This window comes from Lytechinus pictus, chromosome 15, assembly GCF_037042905.1.
Source record: "Lytechinus pictus isolate F3 Inbred chromosome 15, Lp3.0, whole genome shotgun sequence".
NCBI classification, from domain to species: domain Eukaryota; kingdom Metazoa; phylum Echinodermata; class Echinoidea; order Temnopleuroida; family Toxopneustidae; genus Lytechinus; species Lytechinus pictus.
Window position 1 is genome coordinate 27,545,318 of NC_087259.1, and position 9,604 is coordinate 27,554,921.

Here is a 9,604-nt window from a genome sequence, read left to right on the forward strand (position 1 = left end):
GGGGGTCTCCAATTTTGTTAAGGTTCTGATAAGGTAGGAGTCCCCTTTCAGTCGAAACCGAAAAAGGGCAACTCTGTCTAACAAGCTGTACCTATCAAGCCATCACCTTCCCATAATTGGACAAAGTATTATCACATTTACATGGGTTCCTGCTTGTTCTGATTGGAGTTCATTTCCCAGAGAGCGGTAATATTTAACACGTTTTTCGCGAGACACCACAATTTGCCCTTTCCTTTTCAACGAATGTGGTGTTAATTGGCGCGGAAAGCGTGTCATGAAATTCGCAGCGTTTGACTACCGCCTGCTGAAGATAAATTGTTTTTGTTGGAAATATGGATGTAATTGTCTGGTTACACACCATTGGTGTTAATAGGACATCGCCGTTTAAGTATTGCGATAATGACATCCAAGTCATGTCATTTTATTATAGACAAGAATGTGTTTAAAAGATGCACGGAGAAACGTTATTTGTATTTTTTGTATATTCTATCCAGCATAGAGGGGAATTTCACGATCCGATATACATGTATTATGCGATTTTTTTTCAATAAAACGTATTTTTCATTAAATGTGAAAGTTTAGAAAAATTGAGTCATTTTATCTGAGGTTTGACATAATGCTAAGAAAAGTAAAATTGGAATTCTGCTTTGCTATAAGCATTGTAGTCGGGGTAATAATATTAACCTGTAATAATATTTGTAAATTGTAATTTTATGTGTGTTTAATGTTCATTTTCATAATTTATTCATTTATGTATTCTTTTACCTTCATGTTTTTCATATTTTACAGGGCGAACTCTATTCCTCCAAAGCTGTTCACTGGATCTGAGATGATTATTCTGCGCGATGATATACCAAGCTCTGCATCGTACCCCTTCGTTTGAGAACATCTTGTAGTATTGTTGAAAGACGGGTGATAGAAAAACAGTGCTTTCACTTCCCAATATTGTCACAATTTTCCAGGAGTTATTGAGGTTTTCGAGAATTCCATTATTCAAAAATATCTAGGATTTTTCAAGGATATGAAGTTCAGAGACACTAGACACGCCATGTTATGTACAAAACATGTGATATTCTTATTCTTTACAATATGCCTTCTATTATTGGGGACGTACTTGCATATTGTGCTTCTATAATATTACATCTTCTCTATCAACTGGATCGGTGCCAGTTGTACTTTTTTAATGACTTTAATTAAATTATTTATTAGCTTTTTAACCAATTACCAGAAGCATGCATAGTTTATGCCCCCGTGTTAGTGTTTGGTTAAAAAAACATAAATAGCTATTCCAAGTATGGTACATCCATGGTACAATACACCATTTATAACGAATTTTACTTTAATAACACCAAGAAAGACCATGTAACACAACATACTAAAATACCTGATATATACACCCTATCAACGAGGCTTTGCTTGTTTCGCGAACATAGATGTATGAGAAATTTTAATAGAATTTCCCCGATATTCAGTTTCTCATTCCATATAGTTTGTAAACTTGATAAAAAAATTTACATCCGTTTAGTTACTTATAGATATTTCAACTGTAGACATGTTTTGATAATTAAACCCGAAATATTGAGTGTATATAATTATCGATGGTATTTGTTAACACTTATGCGGCAGTCTCATCGATGGAACCGACTACAATGAGCTTTTCATTGACATACCATCGGTCGGTTTTGGAATCGGTTTCGTAGGTGTAACTGCCCTCGTTGCGGAATTGGGTCTCCCCGACACCTTTAAACGAACGAGTTTTTGATAGGTTACATAGATGACCTTAAGAAGTTTGACGTTATCATGTCTTAATCTCACACGTGAGCGTGAGGAGAAAGGTGCTGAAATGAATTCAAACTTCTCGATTGAAATCTCTTTTTATGAACCATGATTTATTCATCCTCAGTGCTTTCAGATTACTTGCGCAGATATACTTTTGTTTTCTCAGAAATCCATCGTAACGTTTTGAATTCATTGTTTCAACAATTCGGTACAAAACATGCAAAATGTCAATGATAAAAAAAAATATCTGCGTTTAGACAAGGTTGAATTCACATAAAGTCAAGATTTTGTTGTAGTTTTATTTTCATATTGTAGAGGAAAACATTGATCTTTATTTTCATTTTATTTTTTCTCTCTTTTGAGATTTATTTGACATCTTTTAATCAATAGAATCACCAAGAATGTTTAAACATTATTCATTGCTAAAGTACAACGCTTCGTGCATTTAATATTCACACTGCATAAAGTTTACATACAGATTTGCACATACATTCATACAGTAATCCATATACCCCTTTGTAGGGCCCAGTTCTCTTTCCCCTACCTTTACCCCAGAGGGGGCGAGCGATACCTAAAATACACCCTTGTCAGAGGCGGATGTACACTTTTAGGCTAAATCAAGCGGTTACACCTATCACTTAAGCGAAACTATATTCGGGAGGACTTTAGACGTCATCTTTGAGTGAAATAAAAACCCTCGCCATTAAAGTGTGCTAAGAAGGGATGATAGTGGTGATATATTTGTACGGGGCGTGCACAGGAGATCCCGTCTATGACGTCACGTCTTCTTGAAATGATTTTACTGATTGAAATGAAAAAAAAATCTTATTAGGATCACATCATACTAGAATTTCTAAAAATGTATATATAATCGTAAATAACTGTTATATCATGTCCATGAAAAGACGAACTGTTTAATCCAAATATATGTCAAATGTAGTTTAATGACATCATAATCATTTATTTCCATGAATGAATCTGAACAAATGAATAATTTTAAACGGAAAAAATACATTTTGTTTAACTTCATAGGCCCGTATTCTGAAGTCAGGTTTAACTTAGACCACGGTCTAACTCTGTACTAAAATTATGGGAAGCCACAAAATCAAAAATTAAGTTTATATTATAAATTTCTTATGTGTAATATTTTGTTTCCTTTTGCTTCCATAATAAAGAAAATACCTCAGTCATGAGTCCCAGACAATTAATAACAATTTGGGTGTCATATGAGTTAATAAACTGAATGTTTACTGTCGGGATTTATGCTCCAATTGGCTCTCCATACTTAAACTGCAACTTTAAACCAGGGTTTAATTTAAACCCCAGTTCAGAATACGGGCCATAGTCATTATAGTTTGTATTACCGTACTTGTTTTATTTATTTGTTTACCGGATCATATTAAAACAGGAAGAGTCGAAAAAAATTGCCAGGTAATCAAATATGACAATTTTCGTCACCCTTGCGATGAGAAGTGTTTTTAAAAGAAACGCCTAGCAACAGTTCCTGATTGATTTAGAAGTAGGCATATCATCACCATCATTTCTCATCACAGTTTTCCTATTCATCATCATTATTATCATCACCATCATCATTATCATTATTGTTTTTTGTCATTATTTTGATCACCATTTTAATATTTTATATTAGTTACTGGCATCCTCGTCGCAGTATTCCTCTTTTACGTCTTCAACATTCACTCATTCATATCACCATTTTCATATATAACATTAGCTAAAGGAAACTCAAGTGCCAAAAAGTAATGTCGGTAAATTTTATCTCTTTTAACGGAAACACGCCATGCTCCGATCACGGGGCTACGCCTTCGGCTTGATACTAAAGTCTCGGGGCTAACTAATTTTAGTACGATCTGGTAATCTATATCCATACGTATTTCAGCCGACAACCACAATCGTACGTTCCTGGTTGACATTTATACACGAGTATTAAGTGTGTTGATATGACGGGCAAGGGTGTCAATAAACCTGTGTTTACGGTTTATGTCCCTTTCAGAGAACGTCAAGAAAAATCTGAATACATACAAACGTTGTTGACTATTATTTGATATTTTCATTGCCCCAGTCACATTTACAAATTCGACTCCAATCTGAAGATAACTCATTGATCATTTCAAATTACGCAATATTGATCGGTATATTATTTACGTATATGCGTGACTAGGTTTATACTAAAACAATCCGATGTCACTTCGCTATCTTTTTGAAAGTCCGACTAATATTATTGTCTTTTTCAATTTATTAATTTAACTCTGAGACGAAGGATAACCAATTTAATAAATTACGACCAGTATTTCAAACTCACAAAGCAAATTTCGTCTTTTTCCAAATATAATCTCCTTTCATCATAATCATTAATTTGTAAATTTGAATATAATCCACTCAGTTTTAACTCCTTATATTACACTCAAATAATTTCATGTCATTAATTTTTGTTCCAGCATATTTTGCTTATGATAACAGTCCCCTTTTTGCAAATAGGGTTATATTATATTGTTTGAGATGCATACTTTAGTGTTACATATGTTTTATATTATAGATAGAAAATATAAATAAAACAAACAAATATTCTATTTGAATACCCATGCTATTCATGAAGTATTGATATAATTAAAAGGGCTGTTCTGTGAAAACAGAGCAAATCGCTTCCAATCTTCTGAATATACAAAATAATAAGTTCGTATTTTCTTCGATATTGTGAAGAACACCCGTCATCGAAAATTAGGGTGAAAAGTGTAAAACTTTTCTATAAATAAATGCTAGTATACCCCCTTGAGATTGCTCTCTCCGCCTAGCATCCGTCACTCTTTTTGATGTTCTCGGGACATCTAATATTAGGCACGTGACCGGTTTCACTGCAGTCTCAATGGGTAGGGGAAACTGTTTCATATTTCTATTACTGGATTTTACAAAGTGAAATGTGATTTTTTTTTTCCGATCGGATAAGGACTTTCATTAATTTTTTTATATTAAGGGTTAGATCCTAATCTTTTTCCGAACGTTATTGAACTATATATTGTACATGAATATTCGGAGTAACGTATCCTTGAAGATAAATTTTTCACTCATATCCACCCCCCCCCCCCCCCCCCTCTTCTAAACATTGGGTAGCCTACTCTTCGCCATATTCGCGAGAGGATAAAATTGACAAGTATGTGTTGGTCGGTTATCATGTTGTTATTTCTCGGTGATTTTACTGATATACCTGGAGTCATGACTAAACAAAATCCGTAATTTTGTTAAATAGAAATTTGTTCTAAAACAATGCAACAATAACGCTATATTATTCATTTAATACGAAAATATTTTTAGTTTTGTTTTGGGGCTGTTTTTTTTTGGGGGGGAGGGTCATTCATTCTACATTGAGAAAATCACCAAAATATAATAGTTGTTGTAAATGGTAAACCTTTGTTTGGATTCATTACACTATTAAAGACAGTCATGTGTCCCTCAAACTATTGATATTTAGTGACGTTTTAACCTGCCAAATTATTATACGCATGTGGTAATTTGTGTTTTATTCATGCTTATGTTTAGTGTGCACTGCCTGTCTCCCCGAAAATAGATATGTGGCAGACTCGAGTAAAGACCATGAAGCCTTGTAAAATTATAAATTTTAAAGTAGACATAGCGAGAAATTCGAACTCACTTCCCGCTTTTGCATCAAATAAACTATCTAGGTCGTCGCATGTCTGACCACAACGAATAAACAGGGAATTAAGAAATTACTTGCTTTTAATAACTTGAACTTTTATTCAGATCAATATGATTATTTGGCTCGGACTGTACTCTAAATGTCATTAACCCAGGGAATTGGGGTCGTGTCCCATTATCCGCTGCTTCCAGAATGGAGTGAAAAGTTGGCGACGAATTTGTTTTTTCAAAATAGACTTTTTATAATAATGCCCCGCCCCACACCTTAAAACGTTATATTATGCAACATTTTCTCTTCATAATATTTCAACAGGTGTTTAGGTTGTTGACATTCTTGACGATGGCTCGGTTTTAGAACAAAAAATATAGGTATTTAGCCTGTGCTATAACAACTTCAAAGTCGTAGTATTCTATATGAATTTCCTTGTTATTGTATTAATCACAAAAGTCTCAGAAAAAATAATAATGACTATTTTAATCAAGATTACCAATATCGTGATATACAGCTCCAAAACACTATGATCATGCAGATATAATTTGGCGGGTTTTATGTTGTGGTTACAAAGTAACTGAATATTGAATTAACTTAAACATTTTTTTATCGCTTAACATGTCAGCTCCACTCTTCTGTATCGAATTCAACATGTGTGTATGTGTTCATAAATTTGAAATGATCACGGCCATGCATGATGACACCATTTGCTTTAATTTTGCTCTTTCTTTTTTCTTGGACGTATTCCAGATAAGTGTGGAAATTCCTTGTTATTGCTATCCCATTTTTAGATCCAATCTAGTCCCAGGTTTCAGAAACCGGGTTGTTGGTCTTGGAAAGTTGTGTTCCTCTGCGGTGTTTATGAGTCCATTGATAAAACCATGGATCAGCGGTCGGCTAATCACACTCTCTCAAAATTTATCTATCATTTTTTTTAAACCGCTCTCCACTTAACAAGGCTAAATTCGTCTCCACCTGCACCCATCCCTTATCTTCTTTGCCCTCTTTTTTCTTCTCCCTATATTTCTTTCTTTATTTCTTTCTTTCGTTCTTTCTTCCTCCCTTCCTTCCGAAATTCCTTTCTCTCTTCCATCCTTAATTCCTTCTTTCCTTTCTTTCTTCCCTACTTTCTTTAGTTTATTTCTTTCTTTTTTTCTCATTCTTTCATTTCTTTCTTTATTATTTTTTTATCTTTCTCTGTCCTTCACACTTACTATCTTTTCCTCTTGTTTCCCGGCCACTTTGTTTCTCCTTCACTTTTTTTTTAATTTTCAAGTCTGCTAATTTTAAGCAAAGAAAAAATGAATTTCATTAACCCATGATATCTCTCTGTCGTGTACATTTATTTATTAAGTTCGGATCAAAATGCGTCATGGTTTTATTCAGAAGGCGGTTATCAAAATTATTTTTATTTCTGCATGTGTGCTATATTATAATAATCAAAATGTAAATCATCTTAATGAGGTAATAAAAGCCTTGTGTTGAATTTTAGTTATATATTTTTATTTATTTGAATATTAAATGTGCAATAAGAATGAATATTCATGTATGGCTGTACAATAGAAAAGTTCAGTATTTGTACTAGGTATACCTACATATAGATTCCTATAGGGACATGGTTGACTATTATTTTACAAGTCCTTACCATTTATTATCATCCTGATGAATATAAACTTTGTACATAATTTATGACTTTGTGGTGGTTTATACTGTTTATGGACATTGTGTTTATTTTAGTTAACAAAGTTTAATTTAAACTTGTATCTCAGCATTATTTCTCTCTCCCTCTAACTGTTGGGTCCGGTTGTATAATGTTTCTATTATATTTAGTAACTTTGCATATCGTTGTAAATACCATGGTAACGATGATCAACGTCCAATCAGGAATCAGGATTCCATGTCAGTTACCATTGGATGGCAGATTTACCGTAATCGTAACTAAAAAAATATAATTTTCACAAACCAGGCGATAGATTTATAGAACAATGCGCTTGATCACAAATTTGTCGTTCCGTTCGTCTCAATGTGATTCCATTTTGGCAATGTGGGATATGAAAGGATCAATAACTGTATTTGTTACACATTTATTCAAATATGTCGTCGTATACACAGGCAAAGTTGTAATCTGGTCACTTTTTTGAATTTTATTTCATTGCTCGGTGTAGGATAATCTTATTAATTGGAGTTTGCAGAATTTTTTTTTGTGATTGTTGTACGTGTAATCATGGATCTGACATTAATTCTATTCAAAGTTTTTAACATTTTCCCCCAGCATTGTACTTTTCATGATCATTATTTACTGAATTAAATCTTACATTTATTGTCGATCTGGAAAGCATTGAAATATTTCAATCCTTTGTTCAAACTGACCATTAACCAGTATCATTTAAAAAAAATTGACGTTTGATTATGATCATGTTTTATTTTGTTTAACAAATGTACATAGAAGAATTACTCATTCAAAGTGTGTATAAAAGGATAAATGTTGTAAATAAATCCCTTTTGAAAATACGTTTTCAAAAAATATATACTCTTCCATGTATATTTTCTGTCTCTCATTTCTCATCTCATCATGTGTAGCTTATAAAGTGGTTCTCTCTGACGATAAGATGGATTTAATGGATGAAAATCCATCAAAGATTGAGGGATTAATGATTTTGTTTAAGTTTTTAAATTTGTGACGTCATATTCGAGCAGCTTCCCCATATATCATGTAGTATAAATTCCATGAATAAATCCAGGGGCCCGTTGCACAAAGAGTTGCGTTTAAGGACGTTCCACAGTTATGTTTGTGCGCATTATGATCTGCGCATAGTTTACACTCTGCGCGCTGACGTCACAATGGATGAACAGGTGATTAATTAGCTGCGGGTATGAGCTGATTTTTCTCATCTTCTGCACTTTAACTGCAGATCCAATGCGTTATTTTATGAAGCTAAAAATTGAATTATTCCACGGACCATTAAAAAAAAAATCTCTACAATTTCAAAATACTTTACTCTGCAGTGCTGCCAAGAATCACGAATATTACCCCGAGTTTGAATAAATGGTAGAGTGGTTTTGATTTTTTCTTCACATAGATACAAAGTATTTGGCGCATTTTTGGTGTTTTAAAAAGCACATTTTCTCTAATAAAAATGCTGGTAGTTTAAAAACAAGCACATGAACCCCTATTTTTTAATGTTTGTACCTCTTAGGTATACCTTCCTCTATAACTCTGCAAATTTTGGTGAAAATTACATGGATTTTGAATAAAGTGCAGCATTTATTGTACGTTTGCAGTTTGTATACTTAAATTTTACATTTTTTAGATTGGGATTTTGTTATCTTTTACGTCATTTTTAAGAACTGACAGTGCTGTTAAACTTAAAATTGCGATCAAATAGCACTATAAATAGATTCTCCATTCTAACGATACAATTATTAACTCTCTTGCGAAATTTGATGACTTTTTCATGTATTTTGACTGAGTAATAGAGGTTTAAACTCATTGTAGTAATCTTGGGCGGTCTAAAAATGCTAAATTCTTTTGAATGCGCAATTTTTAAGAACATCAATTTGGGTGAACTTTGAAGCTCTATAGCAAAAAATCAAGCACATGGACCTATGTTAATTTTTGCATATTTCGAATATTAAGATTCTAAAGTATCTATGTGCAAAGTTTGGTGAAAATGACATGGATTTCACTTTAACTGTGGAACGTCCTTAAACGCAAGCCAAAAAATCAAACGCAAGTCCCAAATGCGCGCTATTGATTGGTTGAAAATCAAGTTGCGCATGATTTTTATAGTTGCGATTGATTGCAACTCTTTCTGCAACGGGCCCCAGATCGGCTTTTAATTGTCAACAGCCAAATTTTTAATTGATTTCTAATCTTGAGAATTAACTTTTGAATCTCGAAAGATTTAAGTTACATCTTTTAGCTTTATATTTAAATATACAGACTTAAACAACAACAACAAAGACCAAGAAGCCTACAATGTTAATTGAGACTAATACACACCTGTTCATTCGTAGATGTAGACATCGGATGCGTTGGTATTAGTAGGGTCCATGCATGGTATTAGTCTCCAATTACCTCGTGAGGTGTTGAAAAAGCTTTCAAGTTCGACTTAAGGGCATTCAGCAGACGCACCAGAAGAGCATGCATACCATGAAGCTGGT

At 33.4% G+C, this 9,604-nt stretch overlaps 1 protein-coding gene across 1 annotated transcript in view; it reads left to right on the forward strand.

Annotated features, from left to right (window-relative positions):
* The window catches only part of LOC129278017 (NF-kappa-B inhibitor-like protein 1), a 34,481-nt gene extending 26,532 nt beyond the window's left edge, over positions 1-7,949 (forward strand). The window contains exons 6-7 of the mRNA XM_054914217.2: positions 790-2,825; positions 3,111-7,949. The gene's annotated coding sequence lies outside the window, so the exon portion shown is untranslated. The remainder of the gene's footprint in view (positions 1-789; positions 2,826-3,110) is intronic.
* The last annotated feature ends 1,655 nt before the right edge of the window (positions 7,950-9,604 follow it).